Here is a 19,293-nt window from a genome sequence, read left to right as displayed (position 1 = left end):
ACCTGATTCTCAAGGGAAAGGGGAATCTGTATACTGGAACAAAGGGTTACTGTATAGAGAGTGGACCCACTGAGGGAGGACTATATGGTGAGAGAATACAGCAGTTGGTAGTGCCCAGAGTCTACCATCTGGCACTTTGAGCAATAGCCCATGACATTCCTTTTGCAGGTCATATGGGCAGAAACCATACAAAGAGATGTATTATGCAGAATTATTATTGGCCTGGGATTTTCAGGGATGTAACAGGGTACTGTAGGATGTGTGAGCGGTGCCAAAAAGTAGGCAAGGCATGGGACATGGTTAAGGCTCCTTTGATCACTTTGCCTGTGATTGAGGAGCCATTTCAGAGGGTAGCTATTAATATTGTGAAGCCTCTGAGTACCCCAAGTTCCACAGGGAAGAATTATATCCTAGTGACTCTAGACTATGATACCAGATACCCTGAGGTGGTGGCTTTTTCCTCCATCAAGGCAGAAAAGGTGGAAAATATTTTGTTAGAGATTTTCAGCAGGTTAGTTTTCTGAAAAGAAACACTGACTGACAGAGGTGCCAATTTCATATCAGACCTGCTGGCTTGTCTGTGGAAGCACTGTGGGGTGAAGCACCTAAAGACCACCCCCTACCATGCCCAGACTAATGGTCTTGTTGAAAGGTTAAACCCTACACTCAAGACCATGTTATGGGCTTTTGCAGACTAGTTTAAGAGGGTGCAGGGCAAATATTTGCCCCGTCTATTGTTTGCTTACAGGGAGGTGCCCCAGGAATCCACAGGGTTTTCACCCATTGAGTTACTATATGGGTATAGGGTGAGGGGACCTCTAGATTTGATTCATTATGAGTGGGAGGATGACAGTGAATCCCACAAGGAGTCTGTTGTGGCATATGTCCTAAACCTCAGGACAAGGCTCAGGAAACTCATGGGCTTGGCCCAGGAGAACCTGGCAGAAGCCTAACAGCAGAAAAAGGTCTGGTATGATAGGAATTCTCGAGCTAGAGAGTATGCTGTAGGGCAGCAGTTTATTATTCTCATTCCTGTCAGACACAACATGTTGCAGGCAGCTTGGGTAGAACCCTTCAAGGTGGCAGGGAAGGCAATGATGTTAACTGCATGGTAGAACTGCTAGGCAGAAGGCAGGTGCACAAATTTTACCATGTTGACATGATAAATCCTTACCATGATAGAGAGGCACTTGTGCTGAGTATTTGCAGTGGATGGCAGGAGGAGTCTGAGGGGATATGGTGACTGATGTCCTCAGTGAGGGTAGGACTGACACCTCAGTGTAAGGAGTATCAGTGTCCCAGCAGTGACCCCCTACTCAGGTTCAAGAAATCCGAGCAGTGTTACAGGAGTTTGGGGGCATGTTCACTGGGAAACCTGAGTGCACTCACCATGTGGATACAGGACCCCAAAGGCCTATTAATCAGGCCTCTTATAGGGTGCCTGAGAGGGTCAAACAGACTGTGAGGGAGGAGAAACAGGAAATGTTGGCACTAGGGGTAATTCTGGTGTCCAGCAGTCCTTGGGCCTCTCCATTGGTGTTGGTACCAAGGAAGGATGGCACCAGGTTCTGTATGGACTACAGGAAATTAAATAGGGTCACACAGAGTCAGGTGCTTACCCCATGCCTAAGACAGATGAAGCCCTAGAGCAGCTGGATGGTGCTAAGTATCTTACCACTCTTTATCTTACCAAGGGTTACTGGTAGGTGGTCTTGACTCCCAACGCTAGAAAGAGGTCAGCGTTTGTGACTCCTTTCAGCTTGTATGAGTTCACAAAGATGCCCTTTGGGATGAAAATGCCCCAGTGACATTCTAGAGGCTGGTAGATTGTATCCTAGCAGGAGCAGGAGATTTTGCCCTTGCATACCTATATGATATTGCCATCTACAGCCATTCTTTAGCATGACATGGAGGTTCTGGGCAGACTACAGAGGGCAGGGTTGACCATTAAGCCCAGTAAATGTCAGCTGGGTATGGCAGAACTCTCCTACTTGGGACACAGAGTGGGCAGTGGTAAGATCAGGCCAGAACCTGCCAAAGTGGAAGCCATTCAGACATGGCCTGCCTGTTACCAAAAAAGCAGGTAAGGGCATTCTTAGGGACAGCAGGGTACTACAGAAAATGTGTCCCCAGTTATAGTACCATAGCTACTCCCTTCACAGACCTGACAAGGAAAAAATGGCTAAATAAGGTAGTGTGGACCCCAGCATGTGAGCAGGTATTCCAGAAGCTTAAAAGAGCTTAGTGAGGACTTCCTGTGTTAGCCAGTCCAGATTACAGCAAAAAATTTTTTGTGCCAGTGGATGCTTCAAACAATGGGGTGGGGGCTGTACTCAGGCAGGTTTCCTCAGAGGAAGAACAGCACCCAGTGGTATATCTCAGCCATAGGCTCCAACCCAGGGAGGAATGCTATGCAGTTGTATAAAAGGAATGTCTAGCCATAGTGTAGACACTGCAGAAACTTCAGCCTTATCTGTATGGAAGGAAATTCACTGCAGTTACAGACCACAATCCCTTAACATGGCTACATTGAGCCAGCCAGCAAAATGCCAAGCTAGTAAGGCAGACCCTAGGGTTGTAGGCATATGATATGACAGTAGTAGGGCTACAATGAGAAGACAGATAGGCTCTCAAAACAGGGAATGGGGTAAGGGATTCCCAGATAGGATCATCCCTCTCAAGCAGCGTTTCTCAGAGGTCACTTTAAAAAAACTAGCTGGAGTCTTCAGGGGGTGGGGGGTGAAATGTCACAAAAGGAAATACTGCCAGCACAGTAGCTGGAATTTTGTAAATAATTATATGTCATTTATGAATATCAACATGATTCATATGCTTGTGTTACAAATTTATTAAAACTGTATGTCATAGAAGATGGTTTGTAGAAGAAGGCAGCTATGAAGAGGATGAAGAATGGAAAGGCTGTTGGCCCAGATAACATACCAATGGAAGCATGGAGGTGCTTAGGAGAAATGGCAGTGGAATTTCTAACTAGATTGTTTAATGACATTTTGGAAAGTCAGAGGATGCTTGAGGAGTGGAGAAAAAGTGTTTTGGTACCTATCTTTAAGAATAAGGGTGATGTGCAGAGCTGCAGTAACTACAGAAGGATACAATTGATCAGTCACAGCTTGAAGTTATGGGAAAGAGTAATTGAAGCTAGGTTAAGAAGGGAGGTGATGATTAGTGATCAGCAGTATGGTTTCATGCCAGGAAAGAGCACTACTGATGCAATGTTTGCTCTGAGAGTGTTATTGGAGAAATACAGAGAAGGTCAGAAGGAGTTGCATTGTGTCTTTGTAGACTTGGAGAAAGCATATGACAGGGTGCCTAGAGAAGAGTTGTGGTATTGGATGAGGAAGTCGGGAGTGACAGAGAAGTATGTAACAGTGGTACAGGATATGTACAAAGGTAGTGTGACAGTGGTGAGGACTGCAGTGGGAGTGACAGATCCGTTTAAGGTGGAGGTGAGATTACATCAAGGATCAGCTCTGAGTCCTTTCTTATTTGCAGTGGTGATGGACAGGTTGACAGATGAGATCAGACAGGAAGCCCCGTGGACTATGATGTTTGCAGATGACATTGTGATCTGTAGTGAGAGTAGGAATCAGGTTGAGGAGACTCTGGAGAGGTGGAGATATGCTCTAGAGAGCAGAGGAATGAAGGTCAGCAGGGCTAAGACAGAATATATGTGTGTAAATGAGAAGGAGGGTAGAGGAATGGTGAGGATGCAGGGAGTAGAGTTGGTAAAGGTGGACGAGTTTAAGAACTTGGGATCAACAGTTCAGAGTAATGGTGAATGTGAAAGAGAGGTGAAGAAGAGACTACAGGCAGGGTGGAATGGGTGGAGAAGAGTGTCAGGAGTGATTTGTGACAGACGGGTACCAATAAGAGTGAAAGGGAAGGTCTACAAGAGGGTAGTGAGACCAGCTATGTTATATGGGTTGGAGACAGTGGCATTGACAAAAAGGCAGGAGTCAGAGCTGGATGTGGCAGAGTTAAAGATGTTAAGATTTGCACTGGGTGTGACTAGGATGGATAGGATTAGGAATCAGTATATTAGAGGGTCAGCTCATGTTGGACAGTTTGGAGACAAAGCAAGAGAGACGAGATTGCATTGGTTTGGACATGTGCTGAGGAGGGATGATGGGTATATTGGGAAAAACATGCTAAGGATGGAGCTGCCAGGTAAGAGGAAAAGAGGAAGGCCTAAGATAAGGTTTATGGACGTGGTGAGAGAGGACATGCAGGCGGTTGGTGTGACAGAGCAAGATGCAGAGGATAGGAAGAAATGGAAAGAGATGATCTGCTGTGGCGACCCCTAACGGGAAAAGCCAAAAGAGGATGATAATGATGTCATAGAAGATGGTTTGTACAGACATATGTGCCGATGGTATTTTACAGAGTGCTGTTTAAAGATGGATCCACAGTAAGCCGTGCTGGAAGGGAACAGAAATGTACATACACTATTGTAACTGTTTGCATATATATTTTGACAGTGGAAACTGGAATACAAGAAGTTAACTTCAGAAAAAAAGCTGCAATTAAATTAGTTTATAGCAGCATGTAGACACAATGTCTAAAACTAGGGAACTTTCTGCATTGTCTTGCGAGTGTTTTATTGTTTTATGACTTCCAGCAAGTACAAAAATTTGAGAGAAAGCCCTTTTGTGTATATTTTTACAGGTAGGTGGTAAATGCTACCAGCTGCATCAGTGATTGTTTTTCACCTAGGATAGAGTCAGATGAAAAGAAATGATATAATTCTTCAAGCTATCCCAGCAGTAATATTTCAAGTATTAATTTGGGAAGTCTCTTAGTGAGAGACAGTATTCTATATTTGTCTTTGACCTGACAACATCAAGATCCACTTACCACATCTGCCTTGCTTGCTCTGAAGTAAATTATTAGGGTACAGTAATTCTTTTAAATACAGTCAGGAATATAACAAAACTTAGCTTAGAATTTTTTCTTTATTTATTTGAAACCATCCTGCAATATTTTTTTAATTATTTCCTGTGATTTTGAACTCTGATATCACTATATATATATATATATATATATATATATATATATATATATATATATATATATATATATATATATATATATATATATATATATATAGATATATAGATATATAATCCGACAAATGACCTAGCTAAACATTCAAAGACTTGTAAAACCCCAACCCTTTTTCTCTTTACTGTCCTAGAGAAAGTAAACACATTCAGCAGGGAATCTACCACCCCGCTCGAACTTAGAGAACTCAGGTGGCAAATTGAGCTCAGGGCAGACACGCCCCCAGGAATGAATGGCACGCTGAATATTAAGTGTCTTCTGAAATGGATTAAATAATATACCACAATGTACCACAGGTGAATAATACGTCACCACATATCACAATGAAAGGTTATTTAAACACTTACAGCATTATTAACTTATAGATTTCTGATGAAGTTCAATGTATACAAAATAAACGGATGAAAGCGCTTAAATCTCTATTTGCCTCCTAGTGTGTTTCCTCTGTAAGAGCAACCAGCCTATTTTTCATTACAAATGTCTTTTTAGCAGTACTAGAGATAGTGTTACAGTAGTTAATAATATATATATATATATATATATATATATATATATATATATATATATATATATATATTCAGTTTGAATCATCGAATGTTCAGAACATCGACGTTCTGATCATCGAGACCAGGACATCGATGTTCAGTACATCAAAAATTCAAAATGAACTGTAAAAAAAAAAAAAAATCACAAACACTATGTTATGCATACCCACACCCCCCCTACTTTAATATTCCAACTCCGAGATGGCACTACAGTGGGTTAAGGGAAATCTCCCATTTACCGCTATATGCGGTAGTGCTAAAAGGGAGATTTCCCCTACCCTACCTGCAATGCCAACACTCAGATGGCACACACACACACACACACACACACACACACACACACACACACACACACACACACACACACACACACACACACACACACACAACATGCAGGGCACCTTGCTGTCCTGCATACACACCCAACATTCTACAATCTCACTTACCTGGCACTTCCACTTTAAACCTTCGATGCTCTGAACATCAATGGTCTGGTCTCTATGATCAGAACTTCGATGTTCTGAACATTCAATGATTTAAAGGGAACCCGTATGTATATATATATATATATATATATATATATATATATATATATATATATATATATATATATAGATATAGTGAGAGAGAGAGAGAGAGAGAAAGAGAGTATTGTTTTGTTCTTTTATTATTTCTTATTAAATATAGTTAAACCTTTGATTCTGGCTGATATTTGTGAGACATATTTAGTTCTGAGAGTACTTGCATATTTATTTGTTGACTCTGTGGGCCACTCCTAATAAACTTTCTCTTGTCAAACTACCATTTGAATTGATAGTAGCATTACACAGTAAGACTGGACACCCTTTATTAAGGGCCTTAAAGTAGCTGATAAAGCGGTGGTTGATAGCGTTATAACTACCTTATAGTCTGAGCAGAAGGGGGCATAGCTAGTAAACCTGTGCTAGCCTTTCCCAGGTGTGTGTGTGTGTGTGTGTGTGTGTGTGTGTGTGTGTGTGTGTGTGTGTGTGTGTGTGTGTGTGTGTGTGTGTGTGTGTGTGTGTGTGTGTGTGTGTGTGTGTGTGTGTGTGTGTGTGTGTGTGTGTGTGTGTGTGTGTGTGTGTGTGTGTGTGTGTGTGTGTGTGTGTGTGTGTGTGTGTGTGTGTGTGTAAAACAAATCTCCAGGAGTGTGTGCTTCAGCTCCTTGAGCAGGGACATGAAGCACTGGTTGGACAGAAAGAGTGTTGGGGGTCTTGGCTTGGCCACTCAGCTGAAATATCAACTCTATAGCTGTGCCAGTGAGGAGTCTAATTGCGGATCTGGAGAAAGAGGGAAAAAACATCCCTGGACTGATAGTGTTCTCTGTGTGCTTGTAAGGGAAATTACACTTGATGGATTGAGCTGCATCTGGAATTACTGTGTGTGTACCTGTCATCCTCCCAATGTACGTTCCTCACTGGTGCCAGTGTTGAGGATTGAGGATCCTTGATTACCTTGCCAGAGGTTGGAGGTCACAGTTGTGTTATATATTAAAGTCTTTATTTACTTGGATATGATTTGTATTGATTTTTTGTAACTGTTTTGGCTGTTTGTGGATTTGGGAAGTACCTGGGATGGTGAATACACCATTTGACACACTTCTGATCTGGAAAGTCTAAAGCATCTGGAGAGACTAATTGCTTTGGAGCAGAGAGGGAGAAGGGGAGATCTGGATTTAAGGATATTGTTGTCTCTACCAAAAGATTTCCCTTCTAATAAACCCTGGAACTGAGATTTAAAAAGATAAAGGACGTTACTGCTGAGACCAAAGAGATTTCAGATACTGCTGCATCTTTCTCATGTGGAGTTTTGCCAGGGGTATCATGAGAATCATACATGCCATGAGACCCAAAATCCTGAGGTGTAACCTCACAGTGACTGAAGTCTGAGGAAGTCTGAGTGGAAAACCTTAGAAATAGATCTAGATAAAGATGTGTTTTTCCTGTGGAAGAAAAGTTCTTTGAACTGAGGAATGCAATCCTGTGTGAAGGAGTCAAGAAAGACATTTGAATATTTGCTTTCAATCCCAGCTTAAGAGATCTGTCACCCGAGAGAGAGAGAGAGAGAGAGAGAGAGAGAGAGAGGGAGAGAAATTTCTGAATACTTTTAAAAAAACTCTGCAAAGGTAAGTATGTTGTCTAAATATGGAAAATGCGGACACCTTCCAGCCTGCAATGAGTTATAACTGGAGCTAGACAACTTGCAAACATCGTAAGGCAGAGAACTGATAATGTGATCCAGATACACAAAACCTTAAGATACATCTAAATTCTGGATGGATAGGGATGGCATGATAAGTATCTTTTTAGTCTAGTGTTACCCAGAAACTTGAAAGAAGAAGAGGTAAAAGTTGTAAAGTAACATCATTGTGAATTTGAGTACTATCATGAACAGGTCCAGCAAAGAAAGATCCAGACTTGGTCTCCAAGAATTTTCTTATTTTTGCACTAGGAACATCCTAGAATAAAAACCCTTCCCCACCTGGGAAGGAGGAACTAGTTCTACCATTCCCTGGGACAGCATATGATGAAGAACTGCTGGAAACAAAACAGTCTGATCTAAAGGATGAGGAATGGGCCCCCTGAAAAGGAGGCATTTCCTCAACTGCCATCTGTAACCTTGAAGAATGATGTTCAGAACCCATTTGTCTGAAACTATCTATTGCCAAAGAGAAGATACTCAGAAGCTCCAAATGGAATTCATGCATGTCAACAAGTTGTTCTTAAAAACAGCTTAAAACTAAATGTTAAAAAGTGCGGTATATTTATATTCAGTAAACAATCCCTTCATCCATTTTATAGCATACACTGAACACTTCAAAATAAATGTGTGATGAGAGATCTTGGAACTTGGGTAGATAGCTTTGTTGTATTTAATCATCATGAAGCAATAATGGTTAGGAAATCTTTTTACCTGGTACAGCTGAATGTGAAAGGTATTTCAGCTAAATCCAGTGACATTCTTAGCCTCTGTATTCTGCATTTATCAGACTTATTATTGAATACAATGCATTTTTTTAGATGTATCTTACTTGGCCTATCAAGCAAATTGAAAGCTCTGTAGGTTCCTAACTAAAAAGATCACAGACTTAAAAGACAAGAGTTACCAGGAGAGGCTGGAAACACTGTCCTTTTATAGACTCCTTATGGGCAATTGGTCTAGCCTTTCAGGCTGTTAGGGATCCAGCAGTCCAAAATCTCCACACATCATACAGCCCCAGTGACATTAAAACCAGGGATCTAAACTTGCAGCAGTAAATAATCAAAACTTTGTGGAAGACAGATTTGCCACACAATACCTTCTCTGAAACAAACTTTTACTCCAAGTTAAGCAACGTGACACACTACCATCCTTGAAAAAGGAGTTAGACTGGATGAGTATCCACTAATTGTCACATGGTGTCACTGGTCTGTTGCTCCTTGAAAAAGGAGGTAAGGTATAGGGATGGATATTGGCAAGGTATAAATGGCCACTATGCTCAGTTGCTTGTATATTCTAAGATTCTATGATTCAATGCTCACAGTAAGCCTTTCTGAATCTCAAGATATGTCTACATAATGGTTAACAGTTTTGAAAACCAGGGTATGCCCTTTCACTACAGCTATTGTCATAACATTTGTTTCCTTTTAACAAAAAACATAGTCTACATAGGTTCATAGGCTCATAGGTGAGAAGTAGGCTAACTGCTCTTGAGAAGCCTTTTAATTCTAGCCAATTTCCCATTCACAGGTGAAAATCAAACCCTGTACCTTGTTTCAGTGAGGTAAACATGCACATTTGTCTGAAATATCTATGCATTTCTTTATTTGAAGCACATATGTACTCTCTGCTTAGCGATGTCTTCGCCATAAAAAAACAAATTTTATACAGCCAGTCCCCTATGCCTGCCTTTCCTGCGTTATTGCATCATAGTCTGATAATTTTAATAAGATGTAAACACTTTGGGCCAGATTCAGGAAGGCTTACACGGAGTTCAAGAGTAGTGTAAGCCTCCGTGTAAGCCTCCTGATTCAGCAACAGCCCAAATCTCCGTGTAAGAGACAGCTAACACGTCTCTTACACGGAGTGGGCGTGGAAATGCTCAATACCTCATTTGCAGCTCCAAGATATGCAAATGAGGTATGTGAGCGATCCACGAAGCCCAAACCAGTCCGTGTAACGGACGTGTTAGCTACAGAAATGTACTCAGCTGACAACTGAGTACATTTCTGCAAAATTAAAAACGGAGCTATGTCAGCTCCAAATAAAGGGTGCATTTGTTATATTAAGCATGCCAATGGCCAAATATGTGGCCATTGGCATGAAAGTGTTGCAAAAAGTTATATAACTTTTTTTTCCACGGATTTATGTGTTTAACTGTAGCGCACACCAGCATAAGCGGGTGCGCTACCTAAAACTGAAAACCGAAGCTTCTAAGCCCACAATTGTGGGATTTATGTATTACATGAAATGTCAATGGAGGGACTTGCAGAGCAAAACAATATGGCCTCCGTTTAGTGGTTGTCAAGGGGAAGCTCCGTGTAAGATATGTAACTAAGCATTACTAGGCAATCCTATGTAAATGAGGCTTACAATACTGAATCACACTGCCACATAAGTAATGAGCACTTTCTGAGTCGTGTAAGAGTTAGAGAAGGGAGGAACAGAGTAAGAGGTAGGTGACATCATGGGGAAGGATAGAAAGAAATGTACCAGATTGGAGGGCAATGTAAGGTAAGAGATGACTGACAGACATCAGGGAGGAGGTGTGTCCCAACAGAACACTGGGAATGTCAAGAAATTGAGGGCATACGCTATCCCTACACTCTAAGTTTCTTGATATACGTGCATGCGCGTGGCAGCGTGTGAGGCAGGTTCTACCTGTGGGAGCGTGTTGCAAACTGTTTACAACGGTTTGCGCAGGCGTCTGCGTGTGTAAGGCAGTGTGCGCGTGTTTTAGCATGAATCAGCCTAGATAACACCGTGTAAGGATGTGTGCTTGCGTGTAACACCGTGTAGGGATGTGTACACGCGTTTAAGTTACTGTGAGCATGTTTAAGCGGTGTGCACATTGCTCCCCTCAGGAAACAGAGAGGAAATAGGAAACAACCAAAATACAGGGAAACTGCCAGAAGATACTACTACAGTTAATTGGTGGAAACAATTAGAAGCAGGCAATTACACAGGCAGACTAGAAGCCCAACCCAGCACTTAAAACACAACAAAGAGCAGTGCAGGCTGTTTCTCACAAGAGATACTGCCAGAAACTAAGCTATCAGAGTTGAAACCTGAAAAAAGCTGAACTCAGAGCAGAAATGCTAGGGGCTGCCATAGCTGTTATAATCAGACATAGGCGAATTGCGGAGGGTGGTGATAATGCAGATGCTGACAGACAACCCAGAGTGAGGAGAAGGAGAAGAGTATACAGGCCTAGGGTCACCTACCATGGGTTACATGAGCTGGAGATAGTAGAGCACTATAGAGTGGACAGAGAGCTCCTGCAGCAGATTGTTGAGCTGTGCAGGCCACGCCTCACACACAGAACCAACAGAGGGGAACCCATCCCAGTGGAAACCAGGGTATGTGTTGGCCTAAGAATACTAGCAACAGGTACCTTTCAGAGACCAACTGGTGATATGATGGGGATATCACAGGCATCAGCCTCCAGGGTACTGCACCAGTTCCTGGATGCCATGTCACCACATGTCAGTGATCATATATATGTCCCTAGTGACCGTGAGGTTGTGTCCAGAAATATGCGTCTCTTCCAGCAAATAGCGGGATACCCTGAGGTGCTGGGTGCAATAGACTGCACGCACATACGCATCAAGGCACCAGCCGGTGAGCGGGTAGAGTCTACATTAACCGCAAGGGATACCCTCCATCAACTGCCAGGTCGTGTGTGATGCCCAGGACATAATAATGAATGTGTGTGCTGGCTGCCCTGGTAGCTACCACGATTCCCACATCTGGCATCTGACACAGCTGTACCAATCATTTGCCAATGGGGACTTCCCACACGGACACCTAGTGGGGGATGCTGGTTATGCACTTGAGCCGTGGCTGATGACACCCATCAGAAATGCACACACACCCGAACAGGAACGCCATAATGAGGCACACGCACAAACACGTAATATCATAGAGCTTGTGTTTGGGCTGCTCAAGTCACGGTTCCGGTGTCTGGACACGTCTGGTGGAGCTTTGCAGTACACACCAACTACATGTACCCAAATGATCATGATATGTGCCATGCTACATAATATGATCCTGCGGAAACAGCTGCAGCAGGACCAGCACAGGGCTGGGCCAAACATCCCCCCACCATTGCCAAGGCCACCACAGGCACGGGGTGACTTGGAGGAGGAACAACCTGACCTTGTCCCAGTAGGCAGAAGGAGGCGTGCCCAGTATGCCCTGGCCATGGCAAAGAGGCAACGATAGCACATATGCTTGGTCAGTAGGAACACTGGGACCGATACCCACTCTGACTCACTCATACAGTAACAGGGATGCCTAACATGACACAACCTGCTTCCAAATGTACAGGGAGTGTAGTATGTGCATCTGACAGAGGCAGCCCTGCAGCACCACCCGAGGCATGAATGCCATGTGTTAAGTAATGTAATACCATGTATCATATGCACACCTGAGGACCATGACTAACATCCACCCTCACCAATCATAAACCACAAAAACACAAACCCACCTCATAGCTATCACAAGGGATAGGAACCTAGATGTAATGCTACCCAATGGCAAAGGTATAAACAGCAAGATGTGTGCAGTGTAAATGCACACAGTATAGGGAATGCACATATCAGTGCTGTAATAGAAAACAGGGTCAAAGCGCACATCAGCACCCTGACACTACCAGGGTCACACCTCATACAGTGATGTACATGTGCAAAAACATGGAACAAGATACAAAATGAGGGTGACTACCAATAAATGGCATGGATAACCACACACCCTGTTGTTACCACAACAAGAAGCAACATGCATTAGCCATGGTCAAACACCAATGGCTAAAACTGACTACTACTATATAGCTTGCTGCAGACCACTGTCCTAATAGCAGCAACTGCCCCAGGCCTATGTTCACAGGTTCACAGGTTCATACTAGGCTATCTGCCCTAGGGCATTTATAAGCCTAGACCAGAGTTCCGTGGAGTCTGCCACCTTCACTCTGACGGATAATTTGCCCATTATATTGCTGTGCCTCTGACAAGCAGTGATACTGGGGTTATCCCTGGGGCATACCTGCAATCTCCCATCCATTGATTAAGATCTCACTTGAACAAAGCCAGTGAGGTACTCAGCCTCACATGTACCAGGATGTTGTTCCACAGCATAGGGACTCTCTGGTTGAAGAATCTGTCCCTCCAGCACATCCTATTAATATCTGTGTTGAGGTTTAAATCTCCTGCCACTGTAGTTCTGATGGATGTAGAGGTCTTGAGGTGAAGCGTGTACATTAACTCAGGTTTGGACATGGCCTTGGATGTCAGGCACAGGTCACCTCTGAGCAGACGGTAAGTCACGGAATCAAGCTGGAATTCCTCCAGTCGGGCAGCATAAGAAATATGTTTGAGACCCTTTCTCCTCCTGTCGAGGAATTTGTGGGCCCATCGGGTCATATACATGCTGAATGGGGCATTGCACTCAATCAATGGTCCGATGAGTGAAGAGTACAGGGAACAATGACCTCCCTGGATCTAGATGTGAATCCCTGCATGATGAGGTGGGCAATGTAGAAGTTCTACCTAACTACCCTGGCAACGTGAGTGTCAAACAAAAGGTTACTCTCAACCTGGGTGCCCAGGTCCCTGATAACCTCCTGTGTGCTTAGAGGATTGCCACCTACATGGGAACTAGTGGTAACCTTGTTCTTCCCAAAGGGTATGGCTATGCATTGTTTAGTGTGTAATGTAAGGCCATGGCTCTGGCACCAGTTATCCGTGACTATGACACCCTTCTGAAGGATGTCTGTGTCAGATGGGTGTCCAACTATGGTTCCCAGTCTGCAGTCATCTTCAAACTTTGTCAGCCATAATCCTGCTGTGTTTGCTTGTACTTCTGAAAAGTAGATGCTGAGCAATAGTGGGCCCAGGACTGAGCCCTGTGGGACACCACTTGTGACAGTTGTGGAGTGTGACATGGCACCAGCAAGTCTGAACCTGTCTGTTCTGTCACGTAGCCGGTTTGCAACCCATCCTGTGATGTATGGGTTCACATTTAAGCTGGTGATGTTTTCAATGATACCCAAGTGGGGTATTGTGTTGAAAGCCTTTGCCAGGTCAAGGTAGGCTGTGTGGAGTGCCTTGCCCTTGTCAATCGCCTTGGTGTCTGTTATGAAACAGTCAACCAAGTTTAAAAGGCATGATCTGCCCTCAACAAAGCCTAACTGGGTCGGATCTAATGTCTGCAAGTCCCCTATGTCCTCATCTATGACTTCCATTATGATCTTCTCCATAGCTTAGCAGACCCTGCTTGTCAAGCTGATGGGATGGTAGTTTCCGTGGTCGGTGGAGGCACCCCCATGTGAAGTGGGTCCACCATTGACATATGCCACTCCTTGGGAACATATCCTAAGTTGAGGCCAAGATCATACAGCTGCCCTGACTGCGGGTTTAATTCTTGAGTGAGTTCATGGAGCACAAAACCAGGGACACCATCTGGTCCCATGGATGCTGCGTCCTTTCCCTTGGATAGAGCAGTTCCCACCTGAGCATTTGAGATGTTTGGGGGGCTACAATCCTCTTTCATACATATCTCTCCAGTTGTGGTGGAGGGGTGGGTGGAGAAATCTGCACTGAACCTGTCAGCCAGTATGTTGGCAATGTCTGTAGGTTCAGTGATATTTACAGCATTCTGAGCCTATTCTGAGCATATCTGGGAGTTTCCTCCCAGGTGTGTAACATATCTATAAAAGGCCTCATTGTTGTCCCGTGAGCCCTTAGTGGGTTTACTCCCAATATTCGCCTTGGATGATTTCATGGGGGAACTCAGTGTTTCACCTATATTGAGCAGGGGTGTCCACCCTTCCACGGATATCGCTCTATCTTGTAGTACCTCCTTCCTTGTGTTGTAGTGCTTGTTTATGGCTGAGGTCCACCACACTGGACGCTTGCCTCTGGTACAACAAGTCTGTGTTTTGTTTGGGATTGCCTCATCCATGCAGTCTTGAAGGTGCTGGTAGAAGGCAGTTGTAAGTGATACAGTGGCTTGGGTAATGGTGTCTGCTGGCTTGGGGCTTTGAAAGAGACCACAACAGTCATTAGAAGTGTGTAGTTGGCTTCTGAGAGGTTCTGCACTGTGGTCTTTTCTATCTGGGGTGGAGGTGGGATGTGGACTTCCACTGAGAGTAGGTCATGATCTGATCTCACCAATGATGGGTATACCTCTGGTGTTGAACATTGTGAGCCCATGTTTGTGATGATGAGATCTACTATGTTGTCTCCTCTTGTGGGGATGGTGACTAGTTCTTCCATGGCATGTGAATGTATGAACTCTAGGAACCTGTGGGCTAGAGTGTTGTGGCTGTAGTACTGATCCCAGTCTATATTTGGATAGTTGGGATCACCCAGTGTGATGGTGTTTGCAGGTACATGTATCCCCGCCACTGTTTTCATGAAAGCTCTGTGAGGTACCTGAGTTTCCGAGGATGGCCTGTAACATGCTACAAACTTCTGAGCAGTCTTGCCTATGGTTAATTGCACCTGGATGGTGTACAATGCATCGTGTGTTGCCACCAACCATGAGGTGAGGGTGTCCTTGATGAATATTGCTATTGCCACCCCTCATAGTGGTAATATGTGTACTGCATAGATACGAAATATTGTGCCTCTGACTTAGTAGTGACACATTATGACCACCTTACATAATTGAATAATGTGACTATGCCTCTGTCCAGTCTGTGCCCCTGTCCACATGCAGCTGTCCAGATGTCTCTTGAAGAGAGTCAGTGAGGTACTCTGTCTAACATGAACTGGGATACTCTGCTAGAGTTTGAGATGCCTCTGAGTTATGACTCTGTCCCTTCAGCATGTCCTATACATGTATGTGCTGAGGTTCAAATCTTTAGCTCCCATGTTTCTGGTGGATGTGGATTGCTTGCAGTGGAGCATGTCTACCAAATCCTGATCGGACATGGTCTTGTATGTCAGGCATAGGTCACCTGTACATGTGGTATGACACTGCAAAAGCTTGTTTTAGTTATTCTGGAAGTATATGACATGTGTTGTAGATCCCTGATCGTCATGGTAAGGTACTTGTGGGGTCTCTGCAGCTGCTGCAAGTGCTGGTTGAGGTACATACCAAATGGGGCGTTGTATTCAAGCATGGGCCTGATAAGGGAGAAGTATAGTGGTACAATGACCTCCTATGGTCTGGATGGAATACCCTCCATGATAAGGTGGCCAAGATAGAAAGTCTGTCAAACAACTTTGGCAACATGGGTGTCAAATGAGATGTCACTATCTACATGTGTCCCCAGCTGTCTGATTTGTTTCCTGTACTCATTGGGTTGCTGTCTATGTACAGATCTGTGGGTACTGTGTTCCTCCCAAAGGGGATGGCTACACATCAGTCGCAGTCAGTTTTAGGCCATGAGTCCAGCACCAGCTATCTGTCAGTGTGACGGCAGTCTGTAGGATGTGTGTGCTGGCTGATGTATTCACTATGGTGCCCAGGTTGCAGTCATCTGTAAACTTTGTCGGCCACAACCCTCCTATGTTTGCTTTCACATCTGAAAAGTAAATACCAAATAAGAGAGGTCCCAGGACACAACTTTGTGGGACACCACTTGTGACTGGCTTCGAACCTGACAAGGCACCTGCAATGTTGACATTATGGGTTCTGTTTCTGAGCCATTTTGCAACCTATGCTGTGACATATGGTGTTATATTTCAGCTGTTGAGCTTGTCTATGATGCCTGAGTGGGGTATTGTGTCAAAGGCCTTAGCCAAGCGCAGGTAGGTTGTGTGGACTGTGTAGCCCTCATCAACGGCTCTACTGACAGTTTCAAAGTAGTCAACTTGGTGCAAAACGCAGGATCTGCACTGTACAAAGCTGAATTGGGTGTGATCAAGGGTCTGTAGGACACCAATGTCTCTGTGTGGAAGCTCCATAATGACCCTTCACAAAGCTTTGCAGACAAGGCTGTTTAAGCTTGTGTGGTGGTAGCTGCCAGGGTCTGTGGAGGCATCTCCTTTGTGGAGTGGGACCACTGTTGCCGCGACGCCAGTGTTCAGGTACAGATCCTGTAGCAAGGCTAAGGTTAAATAGGATCTGCATATACAGGTTTATCTCCATCTGTAGTTCACATAGCATGCAACTGGGGATACCATCAGGTCCCATTGATGCTGTGTACTGTCTTTGCTGACTGCGGCTCTCACATGGACATCCAGGATGACAGTGAGGTTACATACAGCTGTGATAACTATCATGTCTTGGGGTGAGGGAGGGGGTACATTGCACTGAACTGGTCTGCCAGGGTGTCAGTAATATCTGTCAGGTCCCTGGGATATAAGTTGTTGTGTACCAAATCTGAGCATATATGAGGGTTCCCACCCAGGCGTCAGACATAACTGAAGAAAGCAGTGTGGTTACCTTCATCGTCTGTGGTGATTTATGTCCCCAAGTTGAACTTGGGTGTCTTTATGTGAGAATGTAGCTTTCTACTACTGCTCATCACAGCTGCCTTACATTCTGGAGATGTAGCTCTGTCTTGCATTAGTATCCTTCATCTGTTATACAGTTTGTTTATGGCTGGGGTCCACCAGACAGGCCACTTTCCCTTGGTGGTGAAGGTGTCATTCTCATTTGTGATTGCATGGTCCATGCTTACTCGGAGATGTCCGTAGAAAGTGTCTGTGCAGGAGTCACCATTGTGTGTTGTGGTTTCCACTGGCCCAGTGGGCTTAATGGATACCATCTCAGTCCGAAGAAGTGTGAAGTCAGCTTCTGAGCTGTTTGTCACTATACCCCTGGTATCATACTAGCACTGACACAGGTGTAAACAATTCCCCAGAATCCATCAAACAAAATGGACATGCAGGCTTACAGATGCCCTAGGGGTAGCCTAGTATGAACCCATTATGATACAGATTGTACAGGACACTACAGATAACCCCAAGGCTGTTGCAAATGATGGTAGTAAGCATGTTGTTGATTCCTGGATATGCTCCGGATCACACCGATATTACAAACAACATACCAGACACACACAGGTATGGCCAACATACATCCTGACATGTGCAGTGCAACCCCCCCCCATAATGCCAAATACCTTCCCAGCAGACTGCCGCCTCCCTGACATTATGTCACCCTTACCACAGGGTACGACTCCAAAGAGCAGTGTACAACAACAGTGGGTGTTCTCAACAAAGGTGTCTCCTGAATGGATAGGAAAACAACCACCACAGAATCATGAGAGGTTTGGTCTGCACAGCTATGGAAAGGACCAGCATGTACCACAGACATAATGATATTGTGGATCTATTGACAGCCGACCCTACCCAGTGTGGGTTTACAAAGTGCAGACCCCACCCCTAAACATGTGTGACTCAGTTGAAACAGTACTTGAAGTCAGTGATGAGGGCAATGTGGTCCACACAGTGTAGCCGGACCTTGCAAAGCCTTCTGTACAATACCCTATGTGTTCCGTGATAGATTTGCTCACCAGCTGATATATACACCCCAATGTCATGGGAGGGTTGCAAACCAGACCAACGACAGAACTGACATGGTCAGACATGCAGCAGCCATGTCAGACTACAAACCACATATAACAGGCATCCCACAAAGCTTGGTCCTGGGACCTTCACCATCTGGTATATATGCCCCATAGGTACAGGCCAACAAGTAAGGACTGTGCTGGAACATGTTTGTAGAGGACAACAAGCCGCCTGACATATCTGATACACCAGCTGACACAAGCATCCCATAAAAGGGCCACATAGAAACAGACAGCTGGTGCCATAGCCATGTCAGCATGTTAAATGGTGAAAACAGTATAGTCAGCCTCTGTGGATAATCCAGTAAGTGACCACCAATTCCACATAGGTGTCGACCCATGACATTCCTAACATGTAATGCCAGAATGGGGACACAAGGTGATAGATATCCTGCATTGGACAAAAATGTGGCTGTAGGGTTAACAGCAACAATCCATATACCAACCTAATCATGAGGGTTATGACATCTAGCTAAGGGGAGGTCATTGTGGTTTTGCAGTTATCTTTCAGCAGCATTACAAATGACCACAACAGCGCCTGTGTGGTGTACCTCAGCAGATAGATTCAGCAACTGTAAAGTCCACAACAGTACCTCACCAGGAGTATCAAAGAGCTGGAACACATGCAATGTGTCCTGATTAAACAGAATGCAGTTACACACACTGCCATGCTGGCCACCCAGACACAAGCTGTGCCTGATGTAGAAAGCCATGTCCAAGCTGTCAGCAATGCACATGCCGCACCTTGTACAATGTGAATGGCAGGAGATATGCACATGAGGGACCTGAACCCCAGCAGTGACATATATAGGACAGGCTGAACTGCATTATGCAAAACATAGAAGCCACGCGCACACATGAGGAAACTAACACTACAGGTTGGCCATAAAGACACTGGTTGAGTCCCTCAACAGGAATCCTAATGAGTGGATG

This window comes from Protopterus annectens, chromosome 6.part0, assembly GCF_019279795.1.
Source record: "Protopterus annectens isolate FY-2018-M chromosome 6.part0, PAN1.0, whole genome shotgun sequence".
Taxonomy (NCBI): domain Eukaryota; kingdom Metazoa; phylum Chordata; order Ceratodontiformes; family Protopteridae; genus Protopterus; species Protopterus annectens.
The sequence above is the reverse complement of the archived record's forward strand: the minus strand, read 5'-3'. Positions refer to the sequence as shown.